The sequence below is a fragment of the Oryctolagus cuniculus genome, chromosome 18 (assembly GCF_964237555.1).
Source record: "Oryctolagus cuniculus chromosome 18, mOryCun1.1, whole genome shotgun sequence".
Classification (NCBI taxonomy): Eukaryota; Metazoa; Chordata; class Mammalia; order Lagomorpha; family Leporidae; genus Oryctolagus; species Oryctolagus cuniculus.
The window spans coordinates 6,490,536-6,508,419 of record NC_091449.1 but is presented as its reverse complement, the minus strand read 5'-3'; the positions used below and the strand labels follow the sequence as shown (position 1 = coordinate 6,508,419).

Here is a 17,884-nt window from a genome sequence, read left to right as displayed (position 1 = left end):
CCTGCCAGTCCCCAGCTCTGAGTCGGGGGACCCTGTGTGGAAGAGAGGCAGGAGCTGCACCTGTCACATCCACTGAAGTCCAGTTTCCCAACTGTGCTCCACTGAGAAATGCTGAGTTACTGTTCTCTTACTAAGAGAACTAAGTCGAATGTATAACCCTTAACCTTCCAACGTATAAATTCCTGCTGTGAAGGTTGTATACATGGTAACATCTTCATTCTTCTATGAGGAGAGCACCACTAGAGCTTAATACAAACACAGAAACATCTTAGAGAGCTTAATGCTTGTCTGATTATACTATACTTAGTTGTAGAGTGGCGTCTCACTGGCTAAGTGATGACAGACAGGACTGCCACCAACCCTACCTTCACACAAACCCAGTGAGCTGGGTTCTTCACAGAATTTATTTACCCTTGTTTGTATACATCCCCATGTCTTTAGTTTGGTGATATTTCTATGTAGATATAAGAAATTTCAATTACATTTAAAGATTTGTTTCAAGTAAGTATCAACCGTGAGTGGAGGTTGAGCTGTATCAACAAACAGCAATGTAACACTGCAGGAACCTGGGCTCAGACACCACGTGTGAGGGTGCAGCAATGACTCAGTATGAGAGTCACTGCAGATAGAAGCATCAGTTTAAGTATCAGGAGCACAAGTAGCACAGCAGCCATCACAGGAATTAGGGAATGAGCACACTCCGTGCCTGAACCTTTGGGACTAAAACATCCACGCGATTAAAGCTAGTAGGAAGAAACACTGATTCACAATTTCAGAAGAAGCACTTATATCTTACTTCACACTGAGTTAGGTGAAACTGTCAAGGGACTTCAAACAGTTTATAGAAAGGGAACTAAGTGTAACTTTGCTTTTCTGAAAAATTTTTTGAAACATCACATAGTTTCTTTTCATCATATGCATTTCCTTATACCTCATCACATCGTGATGGAGTAGGCTTTGTGAACAATATTAAATCAGGACCCTCTATGAAAAACTGCACAGGAGTGGCATTTAATCTTGTGCATTAAACATTGAAATAGGGGAGTTTAAGTTTGCCATTAAAATTTACCTACTATATAGGATATACTGGTTAGAGCAAAGTTCAGTTCCCAGCAATATTTTGTCATTAGAATTTATCTACTTTATAGACCTTAGAGTTTGAGCCATTTTCAGTTCAATGCTAACCTGTATGGAAAGCAGACAGATTTCCCACATACCCATGGCATATAAACAGGCTTCCTCGCCATCAAATTCCCATTGTAGAGAGATATTTGTTACCATGAGGAGAATGTTTTTGAAACAGATATAAACAAGATTAAGTACAGTCTCACAGGTCCTGCCAGGAACTCATCATTACCATGTTAACTTCCATATATGATCCTTGTCAGGTTTAAGGAGAGTTTAATCAGATTTCTTCTCATAATCATCCTGCTCTGTTGTCGGCATTGCCACAGTTACCTTCTGATTTAAATTGCACCCTATGTCCAAAGTTAGAGCACTGACACACTTTCCACACAGCACTATGTGATCCCTCCAGACCCTTCCTGCTCTTTAAATAAGCAGGGAGAGAGTGTAGGTACCTCTCTAGGCATCTAGAAAATAAAGTCTGGGATTCCTGTCACCGGGCCTTCAGGGCAGACTCATTTTAAAACGACATCCTGAAGCATCTGCAAAATCAGGTTTCATTATCATCAGGAATAAACAACAGCAGTCGCCCTTAGTGAGGGCTGCACTGAATTAAATTAGGAAGCATCAGGGATTGGTCAGGGTCTCAGGTCCCCAGGCAACCCCTGTTAGCTAAGTCCCTTTCTCAGGAATTTTGTCTCCTTTTTTGTGGGGTGGGATCAGGTGTGTTCAGTCTAGAAGCTGCCCTAGTACGATCATGACCCACAACTTCATAGGAATTTTCCTACACAGTCCCTGCTCTCAGACGAAAGGGAAAATGCTCACCTGACCTTCTGTCTGTGCTGGGTCAGTGAGCTCGGCCCGATGGCCTCTGAGGTCAGGCAGCATGTGCGAGGGAGGGAGCCCATCCTGATTTAAGGCTGTGTGGCTCAGCAGTCTCTTCTCCCCTCATCTGGCAATTATCCTCTCGCCTGCTGACGCTGATGTGCAGGCTTGAGGAGCTGAGAATTTTGCTCAAAACTTTTTTTCCCAGTTGGCACTGATCAAAAACAATTACAAGTTTCCCACTAGTGGGTCTTCAGAGACTGGTGGACTATTAGTGAAAGGCTCTTGCTTTTCCATAATCTCTGGATACAGAGAGACAACTCATGTCTCACATGGGACAGTAGGAATTCTGAACCTGATGAGTGGGAGACTGACTGGCAGGGGTTTCTTTGCTCCCCACTAGTTTTTCTACCTAAAATGTATTCTTTTGTAGTCTTACTTCATTGGGTGGCACTATCATTCAAATAATCATTAGTAGAGAAACTGAAGGAGACACAGTGCCTGAGCAGGGTTGTCAAAGAGGTACCAGGAACCGGAAGACCACGATGTTGATAATCTGCCTGGGAAATCATTAGACTCATCTACACAGCTCAGAGCCAACCCACATGAACTCATTTCCACTGTTGGTCCCCAATCAGTGTGAACATTTCACAGGAAATTCCGCCTTGACAATAGCCACTGCAGGAGGCGACGCCGAGCAATATCCGTAGAAGATAGAGAAGACTCTGCAAGAATCCTGTTAATAAATGCAAGATCAAAAAAATCACATTAGAACTCAAGGTAGTTGGTCAGACAGTGTCGTTCTACTCCTCTCCTCACTGCCCCAGTGCCAGGTGGTCCTCACGTCATCCTAAGGCGTCCAATGGCTGCTTCAGCTCTGCACACCTGTTTCTTTCTCAAGTCTCAGTGAGGAGTACTTATTGCTTTGGTAACTTGCAAACAAAAGTATAAACTGAAGTTGGTTGCTTGGATGTTCCTCCAAAGAAATTCACCATTTTACCCAAGTGTGCAAGAATTTCTCTGACCTGTAAGGTGCATGTGGTTCTACTGGGGTCTTTGGCAGCAGATTTGTGGGAACAGTCTCTAAAAAATAAATATTGCAGAGCAGGTGGAGTGGGTCTCTCGACCCCCACTGTGACCACATCACGGGCAGTGCCCCGCCTCCTTCCCAAGACTGCTGCCAACAGCACCCCCACGTCTCTGTCTGATGAGCCCCGAGATAAGGAAAGGGAGCATAGCACATCCACGTTCCCTCAATACAAACATCAGAGTTTTCTGTTTAGCTCACGGTGTGTACAGGAATGGAACCTGGACCTGGGATCCCGTGAGGAGAGGCGGCAGTAGACGAGGGCTGGAGCAAGTCTCTGAGGAAATCAGGACATGATGGAGGGTTGGGTCAAGTTCTAGTGAAGTTGGGCAGACAAAGGCGTCTGTGTGCCCGTGCGAGTATTCAGAGCTGATCTGAGCTTGTGAGGGGGGCTGGGCCGTGCCCACGCTCATGCAGATGCATCCATTCAGGTGTAGGATGTGGGAGCCCTAGTGTTTTCTGCTGTAGTTAGAAGCTTAATGATGCCCAGTTGGTGGAGAGGAGGTTTGGCTGTGGGCTTTCCACCTGGGAGGCCACCTTCGGGGGAATTTACCTGATCATCCTGTGCTAGGACCTCAGGTTCAGAGACAGGGTGTAGGGGATGCTTAGTGACACAGGGGTGGCATGGAGGTCATAGGATGATAGAGGCAAAGGGAGGCACAGTTTGGTGATTTTGGGGATGGAGATCATCAGACATCACTAATCCATTCCTGTATTCGTAAATTCTTTCATTTTCACTGCATTCATCCTTCCTCATGGATCATTTCTACATTTATTCATGGCACAAAAATCTCATTCACATAAAATGCCATAAGAAAACCCTTCTTTAACCAATAGAAGGATCACAGGTATAATGTTGTGTAACAACATCCACAGCCCACAGCCCTACCTCCTTTCTCACCCTTTGGACATCATTAAGCTTCTAACTACAGCAGAAAACGCTAGGGCTCCCACATGCTACACCTGAATGGATGCATGTGCATGAGCATGGACTCTGCCCCCCACCCCTAGCCCAGGAGCTCAGTCGGGTCCAGACACTCGCACATACATTGGCTCAGTAGCATGGCTCAGCTCTGATGTGTCTTTGCAGAGTTTCAGTCTTCATGAACTGTCTGTTGAAGGCAGTGTGGTGTTGGACTCCCCACTGTTATTTTGTTAGAGTCCATCTCTCCTAGCTTTGTTGGTCTGATGTTGGACACGTTCATGACTGTCACATCTTCTCGCAGAATCAATCATTCTATCATCGTATTCCTTCTTTGTCTCTCTTCACAGATTTTGATTTAAAGTCTGCTTTGATTTGAGTAAGCTACTTCTGCGTGTTTTTGGTTTCCGTTTTCCTGGGAGATCTTTTCCCACCCCTTCACTTACAATCTCTAGTTCTGAAGTGAGTTTGTGTAGGCATCATATCATGTGGTCTTGGGCTTTTATCTGTTCAGCCAACCTAAATCTTTTGTCTGGGAAATTTAGTCTATTTACATTCAAGGCTGGTGTTGGTAGCTAAGAACTGACACCTGTCATTTTGTTGAGTGCCTACTGATTGTACCTGTGGTGTTACTAAATTTGGTATTGTCCCATGTTTTCATGATGTTTATTTCTAATGTAGGACCCCTTCAGAATTTTCTGTAATGCAGGTTTGGTCATAATGGATCCTCTCAGTTGCTGCTTATCTGGGAAATATTTTATCTCCATCACTTCTTTTTTTTATTTATTTTTTAACTTTGCAAACCAATGCTTAGGATCTTATACTACTATAGGTTTTTTTAAAGATTTATTTCGTTATTTCAAGGTCAGGATTACACCAAGAGAGAAGAGAGGCAGAAAGGCAGCGAGGGAGAGAGGGAGAGAGGGGGAGAGGGAGAGAGGGAAAGAGGGAGAGAGGGAGAGAGGGAGAGAGGAAGAGAGGGAGAGAGGAACAAAGAGAGGGAGAGAGGAACAAAGAGAGGGAGGGGGAGAGAGGGAAAGAGGAAGAGAGAGAGAGAGAGAGAGAGAGAGAGAGAGAGAGAGAGATGTCTTCCATCTGCTAGTTCATCCCCAGTTGGCCACCACAACAAAAGCGCCCATATGGGGTGCCAGCACTGCAGGCGGTGGCCTTACCCACTATGCCACAGCACTGGCCCCATCTCCATCACTTCTAAATGTTCTTAGTTGGATGCTTTTTCTTTCAGCACCTTGAATGTATCATTTCACTCTCTTCCGGACTGTAGTGTTTCTGCTTAAGAAATCTGCTGTTAATTAATTTTTGTTTATATGCCACTGGATGCTGTTCTCCTGCTGTTTTCTTACTGTCTTTTTTTTTTTTTTTTTTTGACAGGCAGAGTGGACAGTGAGAGAGAGAGACAGAGAGAAAGGTCTTCCTTTGCCGTTGGTTCACCCTCCAATGGCCGCCGCGGCCGGCGCGCTGCGGCCGGCGCACCGCGCTGATCCGATGGCAGGAGCCAGGAGCCAGGTGCTTTTCCTGGTCTCCCATGGGGTGCAGGGCCCAAGCACCTGGGCCATCCTCCACTGCACTCCCTGGCCACAGCAGAGAGCTGGCCTGGAAGAGGGGCAACCGGGACAGAATCCGGCGCCCCGACCGGGACTAGAACCCGGTGTGCCGGCGCCGCTAGGCGGAGGATTAGCCTAGTGAGCCGTGGCGCCGGCTTCTTACTGTCTTTAAGATTCTCTACTTATCCTAACCTTTTTTTAAGATTTATTTATTTATTTGAAAGTTAGAGTTATACAGTGAGAGAAGGAGAGAGAGAGAGAGATAGAGAGAGAGAGAGAAGAGATCTTCCATCTGCTAGTTCACTGAATAGATGGCCACATGTCCAGAGCTGTGTTGATCCAAAGCCAGGAGCCAAGAGCTTCTTCCGGGACTCCATGGGGGTGCAGGGACCAAAGGACTTAGCCCATCTTCTACTGCTTTCCCTGGCCACAGCAGAGAGCTGGATCGGAAGTGGAGCAGCCAAAACTTGAAAGTACAGATGCTTTAGATGTCTACGTTGTTCAGGGGATGTCAGGCTCTGGTACTTCCCACGCCACAGTCTTCCCAGAGTCCCCTACCCCTCACATCACAAATACCCTGGATTTTGTGCTCCAGTCCCTTGGTAAGGATGGAAAGAGGCGGGAGGAGAGAATGAGTAGCAGACTTGACCTGGGAGTAAACTCCAGGATGCAATGATGTTGAGCTGGGTGAGGCCATGACAGGTGCCCCTGGGTAAAAGGAAAGCCACGTCCAACATCACTGCACACATTAGGTTTATGGGTTCATAGGGTGAAGACTTAAATTACTGTGATCACATATGGCACATTTACTGTGAATACATTTCTGATGTAAATTTTACAGGCATTACGATGTCACAGATGAAACAGTTGTGATAAACAGAAATGTATTTGAACAGAACAAAATATTAATAAAAGCGACATGAATCTGTACTTAGTACTGTTCAGAGCTCCCACAGGGGAGTTGATACTGATTTTAACATTTGGAAGAGTTCTGTTGATAGTGGGAGTAGAGAGCCGACTCAGAGACCCCTGAGCAGCCGGCCCTGGTCACCATTTCAGCAGTAAGAACGAATCTCAACAACCGCTGCCACCCTCAGCTCTACCAAATCCAAGCCCAGCGCCGTGCACAGAGGTGAGGAGGTGGTGGCCTGGGGGACCTCACACTGGGGAGCCCTGCAGGCAGGGACAGAAAGGCCACTGCAAGGAAGGCTTGGGGAACAGTAAAATGGCTCCATGTAAGAAACAGATACGGCTTCATCGACAGGAAAGACACCGAGGACAATGTCTCTGTACACCAGCTGCCCTAGGGGAAGGGTGAGGACATCCCTGTGCAGGGTAGGAGCGGGCAAGAGTGAGGGGTTGGCGATGTGGGAGGAGAAAAGGGCTCGGAGCAGCCGGGGTTAGAGGCCGTGGTGGAGCTCCAGAGCCAGGCGGTGAATGTCAGCAGACGGAAAAACACTGTGGAAGGTGTCCACCCGTAGGGGCCCTCAGGCCATGTCCTGCAGAGTTCCCAGACTAGTGAGTGGGGAAGAGAATGGGCCAGGCCCAACCACGCCAGCCTGAGGACAGCCCAGGCTCCCCCCTTCCTACAAGCACAGCACCTGCAAGCATGGACCACGGGATTCCAAACCTCCCATGCAGGGAGAAGGGATGGAAGCGGTAGACAGCCGGGCTGCTGAGAACAAGAGAGACCAGGAAGACAGAACATGCAGAGGGATCCTAGACCACGGCCCCCAGGGCCAGCCTGGAGAGGAGGCACTGAGGAGGAGAAGGAAACCGAGGAGAGGAGACCGAGGCCGCAGCCACCCCAGCGTTGGCACCGCTGCAGCTTCGTCAGCACTGCAGACACCAAGAGCCCAAACCACAAGACGGCGAGGAGACGAGTGCCGCCCTGCCAGTCTTAGGGTTTTCCAGTTGTTTCATATCTGGCCGAGATTTAAGAATTTCATTTTTTAATTTTAATGAATGACTTACCACTTGGACTTTTCCAGAAAATCAACAATGGCAAGCACCTGTTAATAAAGATCTTAATCTCAACAGCATTCATTTTGGAAAGCATTTTGATTACATCTCCTACAGAGGAGTCACTGTGAACACGTGACCCAGCAGGCCATGGCCACACACACAAGTGCCCAACAGAAATCCTCATGTGCTCTATCATAATTCTCTGCAGACATTAGGTGGCAGAGCATGCATGTGAACCCAAACTATAAAACACATCTTGGTCAAGGGGCAAGTGATTAAATTCAATTAAATTCAATGTTTGTTACCAGCGCTATGGTGCACTGGGTTAAGACGCTGGCTACAGTGTTGGCATCCTTTGTGGCCTTTGGTTCAAGTCCCAGCTGCTCCACTTCCAATCCAGCTCCCTGTGATTGGCCTGGCAAGCATTGGAAGATGGCCCAAGTGCTTGGCCTCTGCACCTGCGTGGGAGACCTGGAAGAAGCTCTTGACTTCCAGTTTCAGCCTGACCCAGCTTTGGCCTTTGTGGCCATCTGGGGAGCAAACTAGCAGATGAATCTCTCTCATCTGCACTGTTGACGAACAGTTTTCTTTTTATTTTTCAGACAACATGTTAAACTCTTTACCTAGAATAGAGTTAGTCTTCTGTGTATAAAGTTAAATGAAAGTGGAGCTTAGCAAAAAATAAGACTGGGAACAGGAGAGGGAAGAGGAAGGGGAGTGGGAGGTTGGTCACTGTGGGAAGAATTCCTATGTTCCTAAGGTTGTATTTATAAAATGCATGCAAATACATAAATTAAAAAAGAGAAAGATCTCTCTCTGTGTCTCTCTTCCTTCTCTCTCTGTAATTCTGACTTTCAAATAAATATTTTTAAATCATTAATTTTTGGTATCATACAGTTATGTCCAAACAGCATGTGAAAATAAAAAATACATTTTTAGAAGATTTTATTCAAAATTAATGTATTTGAAAGGCAGATTTAGAGAGAGGGAGAGTCAGAGAAATCTGTCTGCTGGTTCACTCCACAAATGGATACAACGGCAGGAGCAGGGCAGGTCCACAGTCAGGATCCAGAGCTTCTGTCAGTGTCCCACATGGGTGCAGGGACCCTAGCACTAGGACCATCTTCCATTGCTTTCCAGTGCACATAGCAGGGAGCTGGATGGGAAGTGGAACAGCTGGGACTCAAACAAGTGCCCATAAGGGATGCTGGCACCCGAGCTGCTACACCCCAGGGTAAACCTAAAAATAAATTTTAAAACATGTATTTTTGGGGGTCTGGCTGTATGGGGTAGTAGGTTAAGCATCTGCCTGCACTGCCAGCATCCCAAATGAGTGCTGGTTCAAGATCTGGCTGCTCCACTTCCAATCCAGCTCCCTGCTGATGGCCTTGGAAAGCAGCAAAGATGACCCAGGTACTTGGGCCCCTGCACCTACCTGGGATTCTGGAAGAAGCTCCTGGCTCCTGACCTTGGGTCAACGCAGCTCCAGCCATTGCAGTCATTTGGGAAGTGAACCAGTAGATTAAAGACCTCTCTCTCTCTCTCTCTGTCTTCCATCTCTCTCTCTATATAACTCTGGATTCCAAGTGAAATAAATATTTAATAAAAACATGTATTTTTAAGTGAAATGTAAGAGATTCTATCCTGTGTGTGGGGAGCAACCGAGACTAGACTAAATTACTGGAACTGCTAAGACTAATTCTATGCATCTGATTTCCCACAATATGGCGCTGAGAGACAGTAAACAACTTCTATGCAGCTGCCTCACCAATTCGACTGATAAGCTGCAGGAGCTGATCCTGCTCCTGATTGGAGGAGAGCAGCGTGCTCGGCGTGTGGGCAGCAGAGTTGGGATTGGTGGAAGAGGTCTATAAAGGAAGAGAGAGACAGCATGCACCAGGAACATCTGAGCAACCCCTGAGCAACCCCTGAGAGGGCCGGCTGGCGGTGTGCCGCTCCTCGCAAAAGCAGGGAAAGCGGCAGGGGTGCCGCCCCTCCGTGGAGGTGGTGGTGGGGGTGGGCGGCAGCAAACCTGGGATGGCATCGTTCCTCTGCGAGTGAGGGAACGGCAGCTAACCCGGGAAGGGCCGGTCAAAGAGAACAGCACAGGGTCCAGTGTCGTTCCTCCGTGAATGGGGGAGCGACACCTGTGTGATTCCATTTATATTAGAATGAGGGAGGTTGAAGTGCCCATATCAGTAGATGTTGCAAACAAGTAGCCGTTTAGGGCTGGTCATTGAGAGGAGGATGAGCCGGGTCTGTCGGGCTGAGAGTGTCATGTTGCTTCATTGTGGACAGCTGCATGCACAGCTGTGTTCAGTTGGTGACTTCCAAGGGCCAGTGCACAAATGACTTGTGCATGCATTAATTTTGCAATAAGTAGTGGAATGGGAAGTAGATTAGTGTACGGTGCCATATTGTCAACGTAGAGGATAAAGTTATGAACAAACTTTGTGATGTTTAAAATATTATACTGTAGGGGCTGGTGCTGTGGCATAGAGGGTAAAGCTGCCGCCTACAGTGCTGGCATCCCATATGGGTGCCGGTTTGAGTCCCGGTGCTCCACTTCCAGTCCAGCTCTCTACTTTAGCCTCGGAAAGTAGTAGAAGATGGAACAATCCCTTGGGCCCCAGCACCCACATGGGAGACCTGGAAGAAGCTCCTGGCTTTGGATTGGCATAGCACCGGTGATTGTGGCCAACTAGGAATGAGCAAGGGGATGGAAGACCTCTCTCTCTGTCTGTCCTTCTCTCTCGTGTAACTCTTTAAAATACTTTAAAATAAATAAATTTTTTAACTGTTTTTTTAACTTTTATTTAATGAATATAAATTTCCAAAGTACAGAATATTGATTACAATGGCTTCCCCCCCATAACGTCACTCCAACCCACAACCCTCCCCTTATCCACTCCCTCTCCCCTTCCATTCACATCAAGATTCATTTTCGATTCTCTTTATATACAGAAGATCAGTTTAGCATACATTAAGTAAAGATTTAAACAGTTTTTTCCCACATAGAAACATAAAGTGAAAAATACTGTTTGAGTACTAGTTATAGCATTAAATCTCAATGTACAGCACACTAAGGACAAAGATCCTACATGAGGAGTAAGTGCACAGTGACTCCTGTTGTTGACTTAACAAATTGACACTCTTGTTTATGGCATCAGTAATCACCCTAGGCTCTTGTCATGAGCTGCCAAGGCTATGGAAGCTCCCTGAGTTCACTGACTCTGATCATTTTTAGACAAGGCCATGGTCAAAGTGGAAGTTCTCTCCTCCCTTCAGAGAAACGTACCTCCTTCTTTGATGACCCATTCTTTCCACTGGGATCTCACTCGTGGAGATCTTTCATTTAGGTTCTTTTTTCCCCCCCAGAGTGTCTTGGCTTTCCATGCCTGAAATACTCTCATGGGAATTTCAGCCGGATCTGCATGCCTTAGGGCTGATTATGAGGCCGGAGTGCTGTTAGGACATTTGCCATTCTATGGGTCTGCTGTGTATCTCACTTCCCATGTTGGATCATTCTCTCCCTTTTTGATTCTATCAGTTAGTAATAAATAAAATTTTTAAAAATAAATAAGTATTGGGGCTGGTGCTGTGGGGCAGTGGGTCAAAGCCCTGGAGTGAAGCACGGGAATCCCATATGAGCACTGGTTCTAGTCCCGGCTGCTCCTCTTCAGATCAAGCTCTCTGCTGTGGCCTGGGAAAGCAGTAGAAGATGGCCCAAATCCTTGGGCCCCTGCACCTGCGTGGGAGACCTGGAAGAAGCTCCTGGCTCCTGGCTTTGGATCTGCGCATCCCCAGCTGTTGCAGCCTTCTGGGGAGTGAACAACAGATGGAAGACCTCTCTCTCTACCTCTCTCTGTAACTCTTTGAAATAAATAAGTCTTTTTTTTTGATAGGCAGAGTGGACAGTGAGAGAGAGAGACAGAGAGAAAGGTCTTCCTTTGCCATTGGTTCACCCTTCAATGGCCACTGTGGCCAGCACTGTGACCGGCGTGCTGCGGCCGGCGCACTGCACTGATCCAATGGCAGGAGCCAGGTACTTATCCTGGTCTCCCATGGGGTGCAGGGCCCAAGGACTTGGGCCATATTCTACTGCTTTCCCAGGCTACAGCAGAGAGCTGGCCTAGAAGAGGGGTAACTGGGACAGAATCTGGCACCCTGACCAGGACTAGAACCCGGTGTGCCGGCACTGCAAGGCAGAGGATTAGCCTAGTGAGCTGCAGCGCCGGCCTTAAAATAAGTCTTTAAAATATAAATATTATGTTGCAATTCCTAGGTCACAATTTAAGATACGAAATTTATGTCAAGGAAACAAAAGGAAAAATGTAGAATTATGGAAATAAACCAAGAAGAAATCAATATGCAAAGAAAATAGAAAAGGCTTCAAGAGAAGATAATAAGTTCATAAACTCTTCCTAAAAATGCATGTTAGTATATGAAATATATAAGACCAATTTTTCCTGTAGGATCGAATATTGATTAATTATATGTACTTCAGTATTGCCTTCAGGAGATACAGCTAAGTATTTTTTAGAATAAAAGAAGATAAATGAAAGATATATTCCAGGAAACTTAACAGGTTAATAAACTAGAAGAGCAGCAAATATAGAATAAGTTTGAAGTTAAGGAAGTTTGCCATTCTAATTTGCATGATTTTTAATAAGGAACTGAGATTTTATGTATCTTTTGCAGAATTACTGCTTGATGGATGATAAACATCTGATTGACATACATACATGCATCCACCTCACATTAATAACGGACAGTTATATGTATGAGTGTACCAGTACTCTCTTGTCAAATGACTGCTAATAGTAGTCACAATTTTTGAATATGAGGACATAAATGGAGCATTTGGAAAGGTTACAGCTCACAGGGTCCACATGTGATCATGGCTCTTCTGTTCCTGATCGAGGCACGGCAGAGCCTGGCCACGCAGGGGTCACTGCTCATGAGCACAAAGGGGCTCACAGTGGGGAAACACGCAGCAAAGACCGTAGCACTGTTCAGCAGGAACATGCTGGGATTATCAGTAAGACCCAAACAAGCCTGAAAAAAGCAGGACAGGGCATAAAAACAGAGAAAAGTGCTCACCAGCAGAAGGATGCTTTTGGTAGCTCTGGCCTCGGGGGACACACTGGTCCTGCGAATGTGTTGCACCTGCTGCCTGTGCCTGTGCAGCCCCCGTCTTCCCCCACCTCTCCTCACAGGATCCCAGGTCCAGGTTCCATTCCTGTCCACACCGTGAGCTAAACAGAGAGCTCTGATGTTTGTATTGAGAGAACCTGGATGTGCTGTGCTCCCTTTCCTTATCTCAGGGCTCATCAGACAGAGACGTGGGGGTGCTGTTGGCAGCAGTCTAGGGAGGGAGGCAGGGGCAATGGCAGCGACTGTGCTCACAGTGGGGGTCGAGGGACCCACTCCACCTGCTGTGCATTAATTTTATTTAGGGATTATTCCCACGAATCTGCTTCCAAAAGCCCCAGTAGAACCACATGCACCTTACAGGTCAGAGAAATTCTTGCACACTTGGGTAAAATGGTGGATTTCTTTGGAGGAACATCCAAGCAACCAACTTCAGTTTATACTTTTGTTTGCAAGTTACCAAAGCAATAAGTACTCCTCACTGAGACTGGAGAAAGAAACAGGTGTGCAGAGCTGAAGCAGCCATTGGACGCCTTAGGATGACCTGAGGACCACCTGGCACTGGGGCCGTGTGGAGAGGAGTAGAATGACACTGTCCGACCAACTACCTTGAGTTCTAGTTTGATTTTTTTGATCTTGCATTTTATTAACAGGATTCTTGCAGAGTCTTCTCTATCTTCTATGGATATTACTCGGCGTCGCCTCCTGCAGGTCGCTAATGGCAAGGCAGAATTTCCTGTGAAACGTTCACACTGATTTGTGGCCAGAAGTGGAAATGAGTTCATGTGGGTTGGCTCTGAGCTGTGTAGATGAGTCTATTGAATTCCCAGGTAGATTATCAACATCGTGGTCTTCCCGTCCCTTGTACCTCTTCGACAATCCTGCTCAGGCACTGTGTCTCCTTCAGTTTCTCTACTAATGATTATTTGAATGATAGTGCCACCCTATGAAGTAAGACTAGAAAAGAATAGACTTCAGGGATAGAAGCTACTTGGGAAAGCAAAGAAACACCTGCCAGTCAGTCTCCCACCCGTCAGGTTCAGAATTCCTCTGTCCCATGTGAGACCCGAGTATTCTCTCTGTATCCAGAGATTATGGAAAAGCAAGAGCCTTCCACTAATAGTCCACCAGTCTCTGAAGACCCACTAGTGGGAAACTTGTAACTATTTTTGATCAGTGCCAACTGGGAATAAAAGTTTTGAGCAAAATTCTCAGCTCCCCAAGCCTGCACATCAGCGTCAGCAGGCGAGAGGATAATTGCCAGATGAGGGGAGAAGAGAAAGCAGAGCCGCACAGCCTTAACTCAGGATGGGCTCCCTCCCTCGCACACAGTTCCTGACCTCAGAGGCCATCGGGCTGAGCTCACTGACCCAGCACAGACAGAAAGGCAGGTGAGCATTTTCCCTTTCGTCTGAGAGCAGGGACTTTGTAGGAAAATTCCTATCAAGATGTGGGTCGTGATCCTACTAGGGCAGCTTCTAGACTGAACACACCTGATCCCACCCCACAAGAAAGGAGACAAAATTCCTGAGACAGGGACTTAGCTAACAGGGGGGGCCTGGGGACCCTAACCCTGCACCGATCCCTGATGCTTCCTAATTCAATTCAGTGCAGCCCTCACTAAGGGCGACTGCTGTTGTTTGTTCCTGATGATAATGAAACCTGATTTTGCAGATGCTTCAGGATGTCGTTCTAAAATGAGTCTGCCCTGAAGGCCCGGTGACAGGAATCCTAGACTTTGTTTTCTAGATGCCTAGAGAGGTACCCATACTCTCTCCCTGCTTGTCTTAAAGAGCAGGAAGTATCTGGAGGGATCACATAGTGCTGTGTGGAAAGTGTGTCAGTGCTCTAACTTTGGACATAGGGTGCAATTTAAATCAGAAGGTAACTGTGTCAATGCCGACAACAGAGCAGGATGATTATGAGAAGAAACCTGATTAAACTCTCCTTAAACCTGACAAGGAACATATAAGGAAGTTAACATGGTAATGATGAGTTCCTGGCAGGACCTGTGAAACTGTACTTAATCTTGTTTATATCTGTTTCAAAAACATTCTCCTCATGGTAACAAATATCTCTCTACAATGGGAGCTTGATGGTGAGGAGGGCTATTTATATGCCATGGATATATGGGAAATCTCTCTACTTTCCATTCAGGTTAGCCTTGAAATGAAAATAGCTCAAACTATAACGTCTATTAAGTAGATGAATTCTTTTTTTTTTTTTTGACAGAATAGACAGTGAGAGAGAGAGAGAGAGAGAAAGGTCTTCCTTTGCTGTTGGTTCACACTCCAATGCCCGCCACGGCCAGTACACCGTACTGCCAAAGGCAGGAGCCAGGTGCTTCTCCTGGTCTCCCATGGGGTGCAGGGCCCAAGCATTTGGGCCATCCTCCACTGCACTCCCTGTCCACAGCAGAGAGCTGGCCTGGAAGAGGGGCAACCGGGACAGAATCCGGCGCCCTGACCGGGTGTAGAACCTGGTGTGCCAGCGCAGCAGGTGGAGGATTAGTCTATTGAGCAATGGCACTGGGACTAAGTAGATGAATTCTAACAACAAAATATTGCTGTGAACTGAACTTTGCTCTAACCGGCATATTCTATATAGTATGTAAATTTTAATGGCAAACTTAAACTCCCCTATTTCAATGTTTAATGCACAAGATTAAATGCCACTCATGTAGTTTTTCATAGAGGGTCCTGATTTAATATTGTTCACAAATCCTACTCCATCACGATGTGATGAGGTATAAGGAAATGCATATGATGAAAAGAAACTATGTGATGTTTCAAAAAATTTTGCAGAAAAGCAAAGTTACACTTAGTTCCCTTTCTATAAACTGTTTGAAGTCCCTTGACAGTTTCACCTAACTCAGTGTTAAGTAAGATATAAGTGCTTCTTCTGAAATTGTGAATCAGTGTTTCTTCCTACTAGCTTTAATCGTGTGGATGTTTAGTCCCAAAGGTTCAGGCACGGAGTGTGCTCATTCCCTAATTCCTGTGATGGCTGCTGTGCTACTTGTGCTCCTGATACTTAAACTGATGCTTCTATCTGCAGTGACTCTCATACTGAGTCATTGCTGCACCTCACACGTGATGTCTGAGCCCAGGTTCCTGCAGTGTTACAATGCTGTTTGTTGATACAGCTCAACCTTCACTCAAGGTTGATACTGACCTGAAACAAATCTTTAAATGTAATTGAAATTTCTTACATCTACATAGAAGTATCACCAAACTAAAGACATGGGGATGTGTACAAACAAGGGTAAATAAATATATGGTAAATGTGAAGAACCCAGCTAACTGGGTTTGTGTGAAAGTAGGGTTGGTGGCCATCCTGTCATCACTTAGCCAGTAAAGATGTCACTCTACACCTAAGTGCAGATAAGCATTAAGCTCTCTAAGATGTTTCTGTGTTTGTATTAAGCTGTAGTGGTGCTCTCCTCATAGAAGAATGAAGATGTTACCATGTATACAACCTTCACAGCAGGAATTTATACGTTGGAAGGTTAAGGGTTGTGCATTTCACTGTTGGAGTCCTCTTAGTAAGAGAACAGTAACTCAGCATTTCCCAGTGGAGCGCAGTTGGGAAACTGGACTTCAGTGGATGTGACAGGTGCAGCTCCTGCCTCTCTTCCACACAGGGTCCCCCGACTCAGAGCTGGGGACTGGCAGGATGGCAGCCAGTGCTGTGGCAACAGGAGTCATCATCTTATCACAGACTGTGGTTGGAGTTCTGGGCAACTTCTCTCTTCTCTTCTGTTATCTGTTCCTTTCCTTCACTGCGCACAAATTACGGTGCACAGACTTGATTTTTAAGCACTTGATTGTGGCTAACCTTCTAACCCTCCTCTGCAAAGGAGTGCCCCAAACTATGGTAGTTCTGGGGCTGAATGTTTCCTTCAGTGATTTTGCATGCAAACTTCTTTTCTATCTTCACAGAGTGGGCAGGGGCATGTCCATTGGCGGCACCTGCCTCCTGAGCATCTTCCAGGCCATCACCATCAGTTCCAGGCACTCCAGGTGGGCAGAGTTTAAATCAAAAGCTCTCAAGAATGTTGGATCCTTCATATACCCGAGTTGGATCCTATACATGCTTGTAAATGTTGTTTTCCCTATGCATGTATCTGCAAAAAGGAGCAATGGAAATACCACAAACCTAAAAGACTTTGGATTCTGCTCTTCTGTCCGTCATGACAAAACCAGTGATTCTCTGTATGCAGCACTGCTGGCATTCCCTGATGTTCTGTGCATGGGGCTCATGCTCTGGGCCAGCAGCCACATGGTCTTCATCCTGCACAGACACAGGCAGCAGGTGCAACACATTCGCAGGACCAGTGTGTCCCCCGAGGCCAGAGCTACCAAAAGCATCCTTCTGCTGGTGAGCACTTTTCTCTGTTTTATGCCCTGTCCTGCTTTTTTCAGGCTTGTTTGGGTCTTACTGATAATCCCAGCATGTTCCTGCTGAACAGCGCTATGGTCTTTGCTGCGTGTTTCCCCACTGTGAGCCCCTTTGTGCTCATGAGCAGTGACCCCTGCGTGGTCAGGTTCTGCCGTGCCTCGATCGGGAACAGAAAAGCCATGATCACATGTGGACCCTGTGAGCTGTAACCTTTTCAAATGCTCCATTTATGTCCTCATATTCAAAAATTGTGACTACTACTATTAGCGGCCATTTGACAAGAGAGTACTGGTACCCTCATACATATAAGTGTCCATTTTCAATGTGTGATGGATGCATGTGTATATGTCAATCAGATGTTTATTTACCATCAAGCAGTAATTCTGCAAAAGATACAAATATCTCAGTTCTAAGTTAAAAATAATGCAAATTAGAAAGGCTATGCTGGCGAATCAAAAGGCTTCCATAGCCTTGGCAACTCATGACTAGAGCCTAGGGAGATTACTGATGCCATAAATAAGAGTGTCAAATTTTTAGTCAACAATAGGAGTCACTGTATACTTACTCCTCATGTCCTTAATGTGTTGTCCAATGTGAAGTAATGCTATAACTAGTACTGAAACAGTATTTTACACTTTATGTTCTGTGTGGGTGGAAACGGACAAAATCTTACTTAATATATACAAAATCGATCTTCAGTATATAAAGATAATTGAAAGTGAATCTTGATGTGAATGGAATGGGAGAGGGAGTGGGAGATGGGAGGGGTGCGGATGGGAGGGAAGTTATCAGGGGAAAAAGCCATTGTAATCCATAAACTGTACTTTGGAAATTTATATTTAC

At 46.1% G+C, this 17,884-nt stretch overlaps 1 pseudogene; it reads left to right on the top strand.

Annotated features, from left to right (window-relative positions):
* Positions 16,316-17,250, top strand: ORYCUNV1R-PS1632 (vomeronasal 1 receptor oryCunV1R-ps1632 pseudogene; annotated as a pseudogene).